At 42.1% G+C, this 17,834-nt stretch overlaps 1 long non-coding RNA gene across 1 annotated transcript; it reads right to left on the reverse strand.

Moving 5' to 3' along the window:
- Positions 1-16,586: 16,586 nt before the first annotated feature.
- LOC128126597 (uncharacterized) lies at positions 16,587-17,611 on the reverse strand. The gene is made up of 2 exons (XR_008224573.1): positions 17,297-17,611; positions 16,587-17,164 (listed from the first exon to the last, which is right to left on the reverse strand). It is a non-coding gene; the product is annotated as an uncharacterized LOC128126597 (long non-coding RNA).
- Positions 17,612-17,834: the final 223 nt, after the last annotated feature.

Raw genomic sequence — 17,834 nt, forward strand, 5'->3', positions numbered from 1 at the left:
AAAGCCCTTGTACTTTAGTGAAGTTACAAATCAGCCCCCAATAGTTTAAATTCGTTACGAAACGGTCTAGAGAGTATTTAAAAATTCAAGGATTGTGGATTTGCGGTTTCACATGACAAGTTTCTCAAAAGAAACCGAATTCGAACAAGAAGAACCCATGCTTCAAGGGTGAGTGCTTACGTCCCCTTTTTAATATTTTAGTTCTTTCGGGAGGGGGGGGGGGGGATACATGTGCCTATAACATATTGTTACAAATAACTAGTATAAACTTTTCGTAAACATATTATGGAACTTTTATCATGAAATAACTAGTCTACACGATAAATATTAGATGATAAAATATATATATATATATAGTTTTTATGTGACATTGTATATTATGACAAGCACGCTATAACACTTTGTAGTATTTCAAGGATTGAAGCTAGTACTATTCATGTATATTTATATGTTTAAACGCATAAAGTTTATACATGTACGTATGTTCATTACTTTGAAACATACATCTTTATAAAAGCAAGTACATTACACTTTTACATACATACCAAGTATAATCGGCTTTTATAAACCTCATACAATGAAATTCATTATGCCTAGTGACCAATTAAGTTAGGGCTGCGGGTTATTCACAAACTTTTTAGTTAAGGCGTTTTTAGTGAGACGTTATTCATTAGCTGAGTCTAAACACTTAGCATACCCATACTACTGTAACTGTTAATCTTCAAAGCGACATATATACGTGTAGATTTATATGGGGTTGACATCCCCATCTGCGGTTGCTAGCTACAACCTCGACTGATCAATCGATGCGGGTGACAAGTGTCGACGATTGTTATTGCAATGTCCAATGAAGCGTTGTAGGGGGTACACTCAGTCACATAGCTCGGTTACAGGGCTTACTATAATCATTAACTAGAATATATATATATATATATATATATATATATATATATATATATATATATATATATATATATATTTCTCTCTCTCAATACCAACCATGGGCTTGGTTGCTTTTAAAATAATTTTAAATATGGAATTACTTATTTAACATAACAATTTGGTTTTAAAGGATATTCAAAGATTCATTACAAACACGGTTTAAAGTATGGATTTACATATACAAAAATACATTTTTGCTTTCAAAGACTCATTACAAACATTGTTTTAACTATTGATATACATACAAAGAAAATACTTTTTAGACTTACTAAAAGTATTATTGTTGTTAGCAGAAAATATGTAACACTCACCAACATTGTATTGACCCTCAAAACTACATGTATTCTCAGGAAACCATTAAACAGACATTCAATACATACTGGATTGACCTTGTTTACTTACTGTTGTATTATATGCCTATCTACTAAGGCAATTCATGTATTATTGTTATTTATAAAAAACTTGTATTCAAATATCAAGATGGAGTTCGAATGCTATATTGTTTATTATTGTACTTGTGCTCTATATTTAGTTTACCTGTGATAGATGAACTTAGTTGCATAGCCCGACGTGTTCTGCCGCCTCAACCGGAGGTGTGACAGATTGGTATCATAGCTAAATTGGCTATAGAGAACTCGTATCCTCAAAAGAGAAATACAACTATAACAACTAGCTTCTAATAAAAGTATTATTAATATTAATTACACTACTTCTTGGCTACTTACGGTATGGGGAATCTGGTTTGAAGGACGACATAGGATTGCTGGATTTCAGAATGATTTAATTAATAAAATGGTCCTGCCCTCCGGTGTTTCTTGTCTAGCCCTCATCTGTACTTCGTAGTCTTAGAGTACAAAACAAAATTTAATAATATTACAAACCCCACCACAATAGTATATAAGACTTATATATACTCTGACCCATGAAGAGAACACTTAATAAAACTCTAACATACCTCACACTAAAACTACCAACTCAACCCTTTAGGTCAAACGCCTCAATTTAGGTTAATACCGTACATAAGTCATACCATAAATAAACCTGGAACGTACGTGTATTTTATTTATGGTCGGGTCGGTGAACAACCAACCTTGAGCAAGGAGTTTGACAGACTACAATGGTTGAAAGTTCTAGAGATTGAAGGATGTTCTCAAGATTCGCTGCAGAAACCTAGTACCTTAGAAACCTTATATCAACCCCAAAACAGCATATACATTTTAAAAATACTTAAAAATCTAGGATAATGTTCAAAGTTTCCTAGTTCGCATAAACCCAAAGAAGAACAAAGAATTAATATCTCTGCTACCGTCGTAGCAAAGAAACCCATAGTTCCTAATCGATCATTCAGTAGTGTCCAAACTCTCTCTATCATTTGAAATTGGTAGGATTTTAGTTCTCTCTCCATAATTTGGAAATTTTTAGGATTTTAAGAATGGATTACTCTCTATAATTTGGAAATCTATAGGATTTCTAAAATCAATCACTCTCTATAATTTGGAACCTTACCATGAAAGATCGGAGGTGACTGCTTACACCTCCTGATTTAATGACCTCACTAACCTTAACCCATAAATGGTGAACCTGGAATAAAAGGAGACAAAAAAGTACATAAGAATATTAGCATCACCAGTTCAAGGTCTGGTTACTGCGCCCAGAACCACTACCTTTGACAGCGCTAAGCAATTATCCTATCAATTGACTGAGCATTGTATCCGTCAGGGTACCATAACCCTACAAATCGAAAAGAACCTGACGAGGAGTACAAAGAGGAAGTTCCGTGGAAACTCAAATGGTAACTCCAAGAATCACAAAACCAATCCAAAATTTATGTATGTCTACTTTGTAATCACAAACACTTCCCTCCATCAAAGCCTTACTCTGAGAATTTACCTCTATTATACCAAGTGCAATTTCCACCATGTCAGAAATTGCATGGTCTGCAACATCTGTAACTTAAGATATCACACATTTAGGTACTGCAGAAAGGTCCAAACAAAAAAAACTTCAACCACCCTTATAGGAGGAAATCGAAATTGCTTCGAATACAATCAATAAGGGCATTTCAAGAAGGACTCCCTGAAACATAAGAATCAGGGTGACAAAGGAAGAGGATTTGTGGTAGGTGTTGGAGACGATCTCCAGGAACCAACTATCGTTACTAATATGTTTCCCATCAACAATATTTATGCTTCCGTATTATTTGATACTCATGCCGATAGAATCTTTATTTTTCCATAAGTTTTAATTCTTAATTAACCATAAATCATGCAAACTTAACAAAGCTTGCACTATAGAAGTAGGAAACAAACAGTTAGAAAGCACCTTAGAAATACTCACTACTTTCCTTCTCACACCTAATAACCATGTCTTTCATGTCAACCTAATACCTATGACCATTGGAAGTTTCTATATGATCATTGGAATGGACTGGTTACCACTTCATCAAGCGAAGATCTTGTGTCACAAAAAAGTCGTTCGACTACCTTTACCAAACAACAAAGCCCTCATGACTTATAGATGCAAGTTAGGAAAAAACCTAGGAGTCACCATTTGCATGAATTCGAGGAAGCATTGCAGAAGAGATGCTTCACTTTCTTGGCCCACGTGATGGATAAGAAAGACAAGGTTAAGAAAATCAAAGAAATATCGTAAATGTTCGATTACTCGGACGTATTTCCAAAATATCTAACTAGAGTACCTCTAGTCAGATAGGTCGAATTCCGAATCGACCTAATCCCATGTGCAACACCAATGGCAAGATCTCTTTGTCGTCTACCTCCATCGAAAATGCAAGAACTATCCAATCAACTTCAAGAACCTCTTGACAAAGGCTCTATCCGGTCAAGCTTCTCTCCATAAGGAGCTCCGTTATTGTTTGTCAAAAAGAATGATGGATCGTTTAGGACGTGCATCGACTATCGAGAGTTGAACAAACTTGCCATCAAAAACCGATATCCACTCCCGAGGATCGCTGACCTGTTTGAACAACTACAAGGATCATATTACTACTCACACATCCATCTATGATCCGACTATCATCAACTCATATTTAAAGAAGCATACATTCAAAGCACGACATCCACGACTTGGTATGGTCACGATGAGTTTCTAGTTATCCCATTCCGACTTACCAACGACACCAACCAAATTATCCCAATTCTTAAGGCTTGCAGGTTATTATCAAAGACTCATCGAGAACTTCTCCAAAATAGCCAAGCCTCTCACCTCTTTATCCCAGAAAGACAAAAAGTTTGATTGGGGGACAATCAAGAGTCTACCTTCTGGAAATTGAAGCAATTCTTGTGTAGTGTACCAGTTTTGTCTCTCCCAGAAGGAACATAAGACTTTGTAGTATTCTATCATGCCGTACACCAAAGGTTATGATGTGTAGTGATGTAAAAAAATAAATTCATTGCATATACATCCACACAACTTAAACCAAACAAGACCAACTACACTATCCATAAGTTAGAGTTAAGAGGTATAGTGTTTGCCTTCAAGATTTGGAGACACTACCTATACAAGACGAAGTGTGTCGTGTCAATCGACCACAAAAACCTTCAACACATCTTCGACCAGAAGGAGCTCAACATGAGACAATAAAGGTGGGTAGAATTATTAAATGACTACAAATGCAAAATTTGTTATCATACTAGAAAAGCAAATATCATGACATATGATTTAACTAGGAAATAGCAAGTAAAGCCACTTTGTGATAAAAGCCTTAACCCTAACCACCCACTCCAATCTCACCACCCAAATTCAAGATACTCAACTGGAAGCACTCAAAACCCGAGAATATCGTAGAAGAAAACCTACGAGGTATGGAAAAATGATTCGACCTCAAGGGAGATGGAACATGATATTTCATGAATCAAATTTGGACCCTAAGGTTTGATGAAGCCAATAGTCTAGTTTCAAACGAAGCTCATAATTCAAGATATTCGACACAACCTGGATCAGACAAGATGTATCTTGATCTTAAGAAGCTTTATTGGTGGTCTAACATGAAGGCAGAGATTTCCACATATGTCGATAAATGTTTTACCTACTCCAAAGTCAACACAGAGTACCAAAAGCCAGCAAGACTAGTACAACAACCATCAATCCCAGAAAGCAAAAGGGGACATATAAACATGGACTTCATAATAAATTGCCAAAGACATTGTAACAGCTCGGATCTCCAGGTATCTTTTATGCTTATATTTTTTGGAGTTTTGTGAGGGGACTCGGCGAGTTGGAGCTCAAACTTGCCGAGTAGGATCGCGGTTCAGGACGCGAGTTCGCGCCCGGACTCGACGAGTCCAAGGAATGGACTCGGCGAGTCCTCGCTGTTTAATGAAACCCTAAATTCCCGGTCCTAAGCCCTATTTAAAGGACCTTATGGCCCTTCATTGTCGCTACCTGGGTCTTGAGAGCACCAAAGCAGCTGAGGGATTCGTGTGAGTGAGATAAGAGACTATTGTTCACCAAATTTGTGTGTTTTTGTAAGAAAGGAAGAGGAAAGTCAAGCTAGAAGTGTTGGGGAGCTGGGATCTTCTTTCATTTCATCTGAGGAGGCTTCTTGAGGTATCATTCAGAGCTCATTTCCGTATTTTTTTGTTGATTTAGTCAAATATAGGGTTTCTTCATGCCTTATTTGCTTTGTATTGGAAGTGTGAGAGGTCCCATGGGGTTATGGTGCTTAGATCTGGACCTTAGTAGGTCCAGAGAGTCCCTAATGTCATGCTTTATGTCCTCCCTTTTGGGTTGGAGGCTAGGGTTGCCATTTTAGAGGTTATTTCTCCGAAAAGAGCCTTGTAGGTGTTGTATGGTAACCAATATATGGACTTTACGTGATGAATAAGCTTAGGAGGGCCAAATCTATGAGTGGATGGTGCGGATCTGACCTCAGAAACTAGTTTGAGTTGATGCATGGCATGGACTCGCCGAGTCTGAAGAACAGACTCGGCGAGTAGCATGAAGATTGTCCTTAACCACTCAGCGAGTGGTCCTGCCGAGTTAAGGGTCGACTCAGTGAGTCAGGGAGAGTTAGTGAGGGTTGACAGTTGGACTGAGTCGAGCTGGGACTCGCCGAGTTGTTCTTGAGACTCGGCGAGTCGAGTCGTGGTGGCCCCGCGATTCGTGCCAGGTAGAACCCGTCGAGTCAGGGGAGTACTCGACGTGTCAAAAGAGAATCCTAGAGGGTTGGTGAATATGTATAGACTCGCCAAGTCGCCCTAGTGCACTCGCCGAGTCCGGTCAAAGTTGACCGTTGACCGTTGACCAAAGTTGACTTGATAGGGGTAGTCAGCCTTAGTGGTAAAAGTGTTAATTAAGAGATATATGATGTTATAGGAGGATTATAGCTTGGAGGATCGAGCACGAGTGATTTCTAGGATTCGCGAGTTATCGAGATACACGAGGTGAGTCTTCTCACTATACTTTACCTTGAGTAGGTAATCAGAGTTATGTGTCAGAGTATGTGTATGTTATGTGTATGCTATGTGTTGTAGTGCATGATGTCTATGTGATTTATGTTGTGCATGTTTATAGAGTTGGAGCCGGAAGGTTCCCAGAGTTAGAACCTGTGGGTTCACAGAGCTTGGGTGCACGGACCCATAGAGTTATAGCCTCGAGTGGCTAATATATGTTTATGTGGTATTTTGGGGAACTCACTAAGCTTTGTGCTTACAGTGTTAGTGTTGTTGTTTCAGGTACTAGCGATGACCGTGGGAAGGCGTCGGCTTGATCTGTACACACGCATGGGATTTTTGATATATATATACATGATCTTGGGATTTTGTATGATGTGAATTGGGATTTAAACTTAATGTTTTTATGAAAATTAAATGAGAAATGTCTTTATAAATTGCGAAAAATTATCTTGAAATTCACGGTGTTACAAGTTGGTATCAGAGCCTTGGTTTGAGGGATTCGAGTACACCTTCGGGTGTATTTGAACTCAAACTGAGGATTTGAGAAGTATTTTCAAAAAGAGTAAAAGATTTTGAAAAGAAACGCAGAGCAGAGTTGTGTGTACGATCAGTCCGCGCCCGAACGGTGATTTCCCAAAATACCCTCATGTTATGTGCTATTGATATTGATATGATGTATTCACGTGTTAGAGTGGGCTAGGTATTCCTATTAGGACTAGAGTGACCTGATTTGTGATGCCTTAGCCTAGGAAGAGGTGAGCTACTATGAGATGCTTGAGAGTGAGTAGGTAGCAGCGAGGGGCTTATGAGAGATCTATTAGAGAGTGATCTATGCATGATAGAGTACTTGGAATTTGGGATCCGAAGAGGAGGACTTGGGATGTATTCTGATACGGTGCGGACAGTAGTATTGGGCCCGTACTACTGAAAGCATCGGAGCTGTGTACAACCCAAGTAAGAATCTTTGGAATACCAAGGATCAAGGAGGAATGAGTTGTTGAGTGTGAGTATGCTCGAAGGGGTTCTAATTTTTTGTATGTTGTATTTCAGAGGTAGATCATGGTGAGGACACGTTTGATGCCTGAGAGCAGTGATACCAGTGATGAGGAGATCCGCCGGATCATCCACGAGGAGGTGGCTGTGGCCATCAGGGCAGAGATACTAGAGATGTTCGGGTCTATTAAGACCACGCTGATTGAGACCTTCGACGAGCGTTATGCCGCTCTTTCTGAGGCGGCTGTTGCAGCGGCCACCGCAGAGATTGCTGCCGCGAGGCCGCAAGGTGGTGATGCGTTGCTGTTCCGGGAGTTCAGCAACACAAAACCACCAAAGTTTGATGGGACCCAGGATCCGGTGGCAGCTATGAGGTGGATATCTGATATAGAGGGGTGCTTCTTCACTTGCTCATCTCCTGAGCATTTGAAGGTTCAGTTCGCGCTGAACCAGCTTCGCTTGGGAGCGAAGGACTGGTGGAAGTTTGTGACGGCGCATTATACGCCTGCTGAGCTTGCGGCAGTGACCTGGGAGAGGTTCACTGTCATGTTCCGAGATGAGTATGTTCCCCAGGTGGAGAGGGAGCGTTTGGCACAGGAGTTTCTGACCCTCAAGCAGGGTACTGAGTCAGTTACAGCGATCACCAGGATGTTCCATGAGAGGGTGATGTTCTGCCCTGAGCACGTGTCCACTGAGCAGGCACGCATGAGCCGATATTTGAGTATTTTGAGGCGAGACATTCGGAAGTTCGCGGCGAACTCCTCGTACCGTACATTTGCTGAGCTTCAGGCAAATGCCCGGAAGAGGGAGATTGAGCAGGAGACTCAGGCCAGGGAGGATGCGGAGTCTCAGGGGAGGGATTGGCGACCGGCACAGTCTCAGCCGGCAGCCAAGCGGGCCAAGCCTGCTGATCCCAAACCAGGGAGCCAGAAGGGCCGCACTTGTGGGAAGTGTGGCAAGGGTCACGATGGAGTTTGCAGAGCGGGATCTTGCTACAAATGTGGCAAGGAGGGGCATATGGCCAAGGATTGCCCCAAAGGGTTTGCAGTGTGCTTCCACTGCGATTATACCGGACACCGGAAGGCAGAGTGTCCGTAGTTGCGAGGGTCATCTCAGGGAGCACCTCAGGGATCTGCCCCTGCCGCCATCAGAGCTACAGAGAGTCGGCCGGTGAAGGCCGAGGCGCCGAGGGCACGAGGGAGAGCCTTTCAGCTGACCGCGGAGGAGGTCCGCGCAGTGCCCGATGTCATGGCTGGTATGTATTCTTTCATGTATTTATTTTGATGTTGTGATATTATGCTTATGTAATGTTATGCGTAGGTACTTTTCTTGTGAATTCTGTACCTGCCTTGTTGTTATTTGACTCGGGTGCGAGTCGGTCTTTTGTATCTTTGGCTTTTAGTCAGCATATCAGTGTTAGTCGTGAGGCGTTGAGTCGGCCTCTGAGAGTTTTCATAGCTGATGAGAGGGTGATATATGCCACGGAGGTTCTCCGAGGTTGCGTAGTTGATATTTTCGGTGTTGAGTTCCCGATTGATCTGGTTCCTATTGCTATGGGTGATGTATGTGTCATTGTGGGCATGGATTGGTTGAGCAGATTTGGTGCGGTTATTGACTGTGAGCGACAGCTGGTGACCATACGAGACCCTAGTGGGGGAGTTCTTTCGGTATACGGCGAGGGTACACGATCAGGATCAGCGTTTTGTTCGGCCGCTAGAGCAAGGCAGTGTCTACAGCAGGGCTATAAGGGTTTTGTGGCGTATGTGATGGATATGCGAGTGGCTTCCGAGAGGCCGAGATCAGTTGAGGAGGTCCCGAGGAGTTGCCGGGTGTGCCTCCTGTGAGGCAAGGGGAGTTCAGTATCGATTTGGTTCTGGGGGCTGCGCCTGTCGCTAAGGTGCCTTATCGCCTTGCACATCCAGAGATGCAAGAGTTATCCTCACAGCTTTAGGAGCTACTGGGGAAGGGGTTTATTCGGCCGAGCAGCTCGTCGTGGGGAGCGCCTATCCTGTTTGTCAAGAATAAGGATGGTTCACACCGGATGTGTATTGATTACCGGGAGTTGAACAAGCTGACGGTCAAGAACCGTTACCCATTGCCGAGGATCGACGATTTGTTCGATCAGTTGCAGGGAACATCTTGGTTCTCCAAGATCGATTTGAGGTCTGGATATCATCAGGTGAGGATGCGGGATGAGAACGTCCAGAAGACAGCGTTCAGGACGCGTTATGGACATTATGAGTTTGTGGTGATGCCTTTTGGGCTCACCAATGCCCCGACAGTGTTCATGGATCTCATGAACCGAGTGTGTAGGCCGATGCTGGATCGGTCGGTGATTGTGTTTATCAACGACATTCTGGTATATTCGAGATCTAGAGAGCAGCATGAGGATCATTTGAGAGAGGTTCTCGGAGTCCTGAGATCGGAGAGGCTTTATGCCAAATTCTCCAAGTGTGATTTCTGGTTGCGGGAGGTTCAGTTCTTAGGACATCTCGTTAACCAGGAAGGGGTATTGGTCAATCCGGCCTAAGTTGAGGCAGTGATGAGTTGGGAGGTGCCGAAGTCGCCCTCCGAGATCAGGAGTTTCCTAGGGTTGGCAGGGTATTATCGGAGGTTTATCAGGGATTTCTCTAAGATCGCAGTACCACTCACCAGATTGACCCGGAAGGGTGTTGCTTTTCCATGGGGCCCTGAGCAGCAGGCCTCCTTTGAGACACTTCGCCAGAGGTTGTGCGAAGCCCCGGTGTTAGCTCTCCCGGAAGGGATGGAGGACTTTGTGGTATACTGTGATGCATCGATTTTGGGTTTGGGAGCGGTGCTGATGCAGAGGGGGCATGTGATAGCATATGCATCGAGGCAGCTGAAGCCTCATGAGACGAGATATCCCACCCATGATCTAGAGTTGGGGGCAGTGGTGTTCGCCCTCAAGATTTGGCGTCACTACTTGTATGGGGTTCGGTGTACGATATACACGGACCATAAGAGTTTGAAGTATTTGATGGATCAACCCAACCTAAATATGCGTCAAAGAAGGTGGTTGGATGTGGTCAAGGATTATGATTGTGAGATCCTATACCACCCAGGCAAGGCTAATGTGGTAGCCGATGCGTTGAGCCGCAGGGCGGAGAGCACTCCACTGCGGGGTGTATGTTTGAGATTGACCGTGATAGCTTCGGTATTGGACGCCATTCGTGGGGCACAGGCCGAGGCCATGCAACCTGAGATGCAGAGGAGGGAACGGGTTGTTGGTTTGGTTTCAGAATTCGTTACCGATGGTCGGGGACTTATGACATTTCAGGGGCGTATCTGGGTACCGTTTGTGGGAGGAACGCGTACCACTTTGATGGAGGAGGCTCATCGGTCGAAATTTTTGATCCATCCGGGGGCCACTAAGATGTATTTGGATTTGAGAAAGGAGTATTGGTGGCCCTGTATGAAGAGGGATGTTGCATGGTTTGTTGAGAGGTGCTTGACCTGCCGTAGGGTTAAGGCCGAGCATCAGAGGCCGCATGGCAAGTTGCAGCCATTGGAGGTTCCCGAGTGGAAGTGGGAACAGATCACTATGGATTTCATCACCAAATTGCCGAGGACTACCAGAGGAGTTGACGCAATTTGGGTGATTGTGGACAGGTTGACGAAGAGCGCTCACTTCCTTGCCATCAGTGAGAGTTCTTCAGCAGAGAAATTGGCGGAGGTGTATGTGAGGGAAGTGGTATCTCAGCATGGGGTGCCGATCTCGATTGTTTCGGACCGTGATGTGCGCTTCACTTCTAGATTCTGGAAGAAATTTCATGAGGAGTTGGGTACTAGACTGCATTTTAGTACCGCATATCATCCCCAGACAGACGGTCAGAGTGAGCGGATGATTCAGACGCTTGAGGACATGCTCCGGGCGTGTGTGTTGGATTTCGGGGGTAGCTGGGATGCGTATTTACCCTTGGCAGAGTTTTCCTACAACAATAGCCATCATTCGAGCATTGGTATGCCACCCTTTGAGCTGTTGTATGGGAGGAGGTGTCGGACCCCTATTTGTTGGGGAGAGGTCGGTCAGCGGGTGATGGGCAGTATAGAGATCGTACTTCAGACGACAGAGCAGATTCAGCAGGTCAAACAGAGGTTGTTGATCGCTCAGAGCCGACAGAAGAGTTATGCAGACAGGCGCCGGTCCGAGCTTGAGTTTCAGGTCAGCGACTTTGTTCTCCTGAAGGTCTCTCCTTGGAAAGGAGTGATTAGATTCAGGAAGAGGGGCAAGTTGGGGCCCCGGTATATTGGTCCATTCCATTTGATCACGAGAGTAGGCCGGGTCGCCTATCGTTTGGATTTGCCAGCAGAGTTGGGGCAGACTCACGACACTTTTCATGTGTCGCAGCTGAGGAAGTGTATAGCCGATGAGTCGGCAGTGGTTCCATTAGAGGATATTCAGGTGGATGCTAGCCTAAATTATGTCGAGAGACCAGTGGCCATCAGAGATCGGAAAATCAAGGTTTTGAGGAACAAGGAAGTACCCCTGGTGTTGGTTCAGTGGCAGCATCGGAGGGGATCGGAGATGACCTGGGAGCTGGAGCGTGAGATGCGTGAGCAGCATCCGGAGCTATTTGCAGAGCGAGACTTCGAGGGCGAAGTCTAGTTCTAGTGGGGGAGAATTGTAACAGCCCGGATCTCTAGGTATCTTTTATGCTTATATTTTTTTGGAGTTTTGTGAGGGGACTCGGCGAGTTGGAGCTCAAACTCGCCGAGTAGGATCGCGGTTCAGGACGCGGGTTCACGCCCGGACTCGACGAGTCCAAGGAATGGACTCGGCGAGTCCTCGCTGTTTAATGAAACCCTAAATTCCCGGTCCTAAGCCCTATTTAAAGGACCTTATGGCCCTTCATTGTCGCTACCTGGGTCTTGAGAGCACCAAAGCAGCTGAGGGATTCGTGTGAGTGAGATAAGAGGCTATTGTTCACCAAATTTGTGTGTTTTTGCAAGAAAGGAAGAGGAAAGTCAAGCTAGAAGTGTTGGGGAGCTGGGATCTTCTTTCATTTCATCTGAGGAGGCTTCTTGAGGTATCATTCAGAGCTCATTTCCGTATTTTTTTGTTGATTTGGTCAAATATAGGGTTTCTTCATGCCTTATTTGCTTTGTATTGGAAGTGTGAGAGGTCCCATGGGGTTATGGTGCTTAGATATGGACCTTAGTAGGTCCAGAGAGTCCCTAATGTCATGCTTTATGTCCTCCCTTTTGGGTTGGAGGCTAGGGTTGCCATTTTCAAGGTTATTTCTCCAAAAAGAGCCTTGTAGGTGTTGTATGGTAACCAAGATATGGACTTTACGTGATGAATAAGCTTAGGAGGGCCAGATCTATGAGAGGATGGTGCGGATCTGACCTCAGAAACTAGTTTGAGTTGATGCATGGCATGGACTCGCCGAGTCTGAAGAACAGACTCGGCGAGTAGCATGAAGATTGTCCTTAACCACTCAGTAAGGGTCGACTTAGTGAGTCAGGGAGAGTTAGTGAGGGTTGACAGCTGGACTGAGTCGAGCTGGGACTCGCCGAGTTGTTCTTGAGACTCGGCGAGTCGAGTCGTGGTGGCCCCGCGATTCGTGCCAGGTGGAACCCGTCGAGTCAGGGGAGTACTCGACGTGTCAAAAGAGAATCCTAGAGGGTTGGTGAATATGTATAGACTCGACGAGTCGCCCTAGTGCACTCGCCGAGTCCGGTCAAAGTTGAACGTTGACCTTGACCAAAGTTGACTTGATAGGGGTAGTCAGCCTTAGTGGTAAAAGTGTTAATTAAGAGATATATGATGTTTTAGGAGGATTATAGCTCAGAGGATCGAGCACGAGTGATTTCTAGGATTCGCGAGTTATCGAGATACACGAGGTGAGTCTTCTCACTATACTTTACCTTGAGTAGGTAATCAGAGTTATGTGTCAGATTATGTGTATGTTATGTGTATGCTATGTGTTGTAGTGCATGATGTCTATGTGATTTATGCTGTGCATGTTTATAGAGTTGGAGCCGGAAGGTTCCCAGAGTTAGAACCTGCGGGTTCACAGAGTTTGGGTGCACGGACCCATAGAGTTATAGCCTCGAGTGGCTAATATATGTTTATGTGGTATTTTGGGGAACTCACTAAGCTTTGTGCTTACAGTGTTAGTGTTGTTGTTTCAGGTACTAGCGATGACCGTGGGAAGGCGTCGGCTTGATCTGTACACATGCATGGGATTTTTGATATATATACATGATCTTGGGATTTTGTATGATGTGAATTGGGATTTAAACTTAATGTTTTTATGAAAATTAAATGAGAAATGTCTTTATAAATTGCGAAAAATTATCTTGAAATTCACGGTGTTACAGACATCAAGCGGTTATGAATCCATATCGGTTAGTATTTCAACGTTTCACCAATTCCACCATTTCTTAGCCATCAAAAAGACCGACAAGATGAAGAAACTCACTATGACATATCTCAAGGAAATAGTCAGATGGCATGGTGTGCCAATCTCTGTTATCTCGGACCGAGATAGTAGATTCACTTCGCGAATTTGGCAATCTGTAATGCCTTGTTCCTGGTACACATTTAAATTGTATTGTCTTCATTTTTGTAGAGCAACTCGACCATTTAGGAGCCCCATAATCGTAGAGTAGAGATCAGAAAAGACAAGGGATTTTAAGTAACCTACTCGACGAGTTAAGAGCCTCAACTCGACGAGTAGGGCTGCCATAATGAAACACTAATTTCAAGGCTTTGCACCCTATTTAAGCATCCTAATCCCCACTTGTTGGCCTCATTTCCAGCCTCCAATTCCCAAACTGTACATTCAGAAACCCTAATGTGTTTGTGAGTTTGTGAGCCATTTTTGAGTGAAACTTGGTGTGTTTTGAAGCTTATGAAGGAAGGAGAAGCTTAGCAGTTCAAGAAGAAGTTGGTAGATCCAAAGACTCCACTTCATTCTCATCATTTTTTGGTAAGCAAGTCTCAAACTTTCTTAGTAGCTTCTTAGATCTTTTTATTATCATCTTATTGGTTTTTTGGTCCAAGAAGTATGATATTTGGGATATGGACGTCCCAAGTGAGTATATCATCAGATCTGGAATGATGGAGGGCTTTCATGGCATAAAGGTAAACTTTATGGCCATTGAAGCGCCATGCAAAGCTATAGGATGTCATTTTGGCATTTTAAGCTCTAAACGGCCATGAATGAAGGGAAAGGTGGAAGTTTTACGTGTTCATGTAGTGTCTAGGGTCCATATCTCAGTTTATATACCTTGATTTAGAGCATTTGTGGCTTTAGGATCAAGATCTAGTTCCTAAAGAGTTAGGGTTTGAGCTAAACCCATTAAGTAAAGGTATTAACGGGTAAAGTTGGAAACTTTACCCTTAAAAGGACATTTTCAGTGTATACGAGAAGTAGTATGAAGCTTAGGTCTGAAGAGTAGGGGTTTAATCCATTAAGATGGCCCAAACAGACTGAGGAACTCGTCGAGTCCATAGACGAACTCGACGAGTTGAGTCGATTTGTCCCGATTCTGAATACGGTAGAACTCGATGAGTTGAGTCGATTTGGGGGCGGAGGACGTCATGTACAATATCACAACAATTGCATAATGATAATCAAAGTAAACACAACCATTACATTGATAAAATATAGTATTTACATCTGTTCAATACATAGCTTTTATGACATCAAAATGTATAACAAAAGTATAAAAGACGCGACTCTAAAAGCTTGATCTTCTCAAAATCATGTGGGAGTACCTCTTTACTGGTTCCCTGAGAATACAAGTGATTTTGAAAGTGTATCAACATTTAAGTTGGTGAGTTCATAAGTATGTATTTGAGGTGGAAAGCTTGTCTTTGTTCTTTGAAAAATGTTATAGTTTACTTCCAGAAAATCCATTTTTTCTTTTAGTCAATGTGATGTAGGCTTAGACCTTAACCCCAAAATGTATATAGTTACTATATTCTAAAATAGTGAACTGTACTTTGAAATAGTGAGTTGTACTTTGCAATAGTAAACCATAGTCTTATTAAGAAACAAAACCATGTCATGAATGTTTCTTGAAATCATATGTTGAACTTGGGTACTAGTGTACTATGTACTTAGAAAAGTAGTGTAATGTAGTAGTGCCTGTATGAAAAACCTTTTTGTAGGAATGCCTGGAAACCACCAGCTGTAGTGTAAAGTACTGTACTATGGTTTAGAATAGTTATAATATTACTTTTTTATCTAGGGATCATGTATGTATAAAAGTATAGTATCCTGGGTAGTTGTGTAATATATAACATTTTGTAATAGTTGGTTTGTATCCGGTCGTTTGTAAACAAGTTATCAATGTAAAATATTATTTGTAAATATGCATGTAACATGTTTTGGAGTAACAATTGTCAAATATGAAAGTGTGGGTCTTTCACTTATTCTTATAGAGTATCCTGAGAAATTGAAATTCAAACAAAGAAAATCTCGACGAATAAGACGTCAATTAAAATATCTAGCTTCGTTTTCGACCAATCCATATGCACATGCAATCCTATGCCAACAACCATTTATACAAATCAATACCAAATGGGGATGAAACAAAACACTTACGACTTTCTTGTGAGCCCCAGGTTCGACATGAATTTGACGTCTAGATTGTAACTGCGAAACCTCCGCCGCCTAAATCAAATAAAAAATTATTTTGAAACTAACGGTGTCAGGATGGTGTAGGTAGCGACGGCTTCAAGAGGTTGGCAGTTATGTTCATTTGTCGGTGATTGAAGAGGGTTTTTCACAAAAGGAATAGAAAAACGTATATGATGTCAATTAAGTAACAAGCATAACATGTTTGTATAACATGTATTTGGTTTTGTACCTCTTAAATTTCATGAAAAAAGTATAATATGTTTTATATAATAGTAATGATAAAGATATGACAAATTTGCCAAATTGTTATATATAAATCCCCAATTCTTTATATGTTTTATATAATAGTAAAGATATGACAAACTTGGATATTTGTTATATATAGATCCCCAATTCTTTATATAATTCATAAACATACATTATGTGTCAATTTCGAAATTTAGAGACTAAGGTTAACAAATTAACAACTTTACATTTCCTAAAATATGAGTTTAAATCTCTCTCTCTCTCTCTCTCTCTCTATATATATATATATATATATATATATATATATATATATATATATATTACACAAATTATACAACTTATAATATATATAGATATACTATATATAAAGGAATTGTTTATAAAGTCCTAAATAAATACATATAGGTATGTAGCATGAATATACAACATTATACCACCAAATTCATTCTTTTAAACTACCAAATACATAGAATTTGACAGCCAAGTAACTTGCAAGTCTTTGACTATCAAATTGAAGACTGCTTGCACACATCCTTTAACCAATTAAACTATTAAATACAACCCACAATCTATACAATTACAATCAAATAAAGATCATCTAAAGTGTTGCTTCAGTCACGTTTACCTTCTTCCCCACTCAACGCCCTTCTTCTCCTTCACTTCCCAGTCAAAAATCAAACACCAAACACAACAATCCTCTTACCTTTCATCGATTTATGTCAAAACAAGAACAAAAGAGAAAAAAAATAAAAAATAAATAAGAGAAAAAAAAAGAGAGAAAAACAACACATCAGCAACCAGAGTTGCTGCTGCCTCCCACGAAAACAAAATCAACAACCTATGCCTTTGTTTCATACCTTCCCTGCTAGACAAATCTTCCCATTCGGTTTTTTTTTTTTTTTTTTTTTTTGTTCCGGAGCTGTTAGCCACGATTGCAGCCCATTTTTCGTTCTTCCGTTTAATGTGAAAACAATAAACCCAAACACCCCCTTAATCGATCATTCTGCCAGTGTCAGCATCCTTTGGATTGGATGCCAAATCAAAAAAAAAAAAAAAAAAAAAAAGATGAATCAAGAGGATTACCGGTTACTGCCAAAAAAACCCAGTGGTCGCTGATTGCCCTTCGCACCTCGATGCTGGAACCGAGCAAGCAGCCGCGAAGCACCTCGCTGCAACCCCCCCCCCCCTCCGAGATCAATGTCGCCTCGCTGCTCCTTGCTTCCTCCCCTTCGGTCTCGTCGACCCCGAAGACACGATTCTTCCTCCTCGTGATCTACAATCGCCGGATACCTCGCTCAGCCCTCTTTCTGGCCAACGACGAGCAAGGAAACCAAAAGCCGCACCGCTGTCTTGGTGCTTTCCTTCGTGACTGCCATCATGTCCGGTTCGTTTCCTAGATCGACCAACAAATGAAAACGGGGGATAAAGCCCTAATTCCTTTTATGTTGGACCATTAAACACGGGATGCGTATAAAACCCCAAAGTCATTTTTTTTAATTAGGAAATGACCAAAATGTCCTCCCTATTAAACAATGTATTCAAAATCCTATTAAACAATGCATTCAAAATCACTCTCAACCCCAATTATTGAACCCATTTGTTTAAAACAACCCGTCAATTT

Source organism: Lactuca sativa, chromosome 6 (assembly GCF_002870075.4).
Source record: "Lactuca sativa cultivar Salinas chromosome 6, Lsat_Salinas_v11, whole genome shotgun sequence".
NCBI lineage: Eukaryota > Viridiplantae > Streptophyta > Magnoliopsida > Asterales > Asteraceae > Lactuca > Lactuca sativa.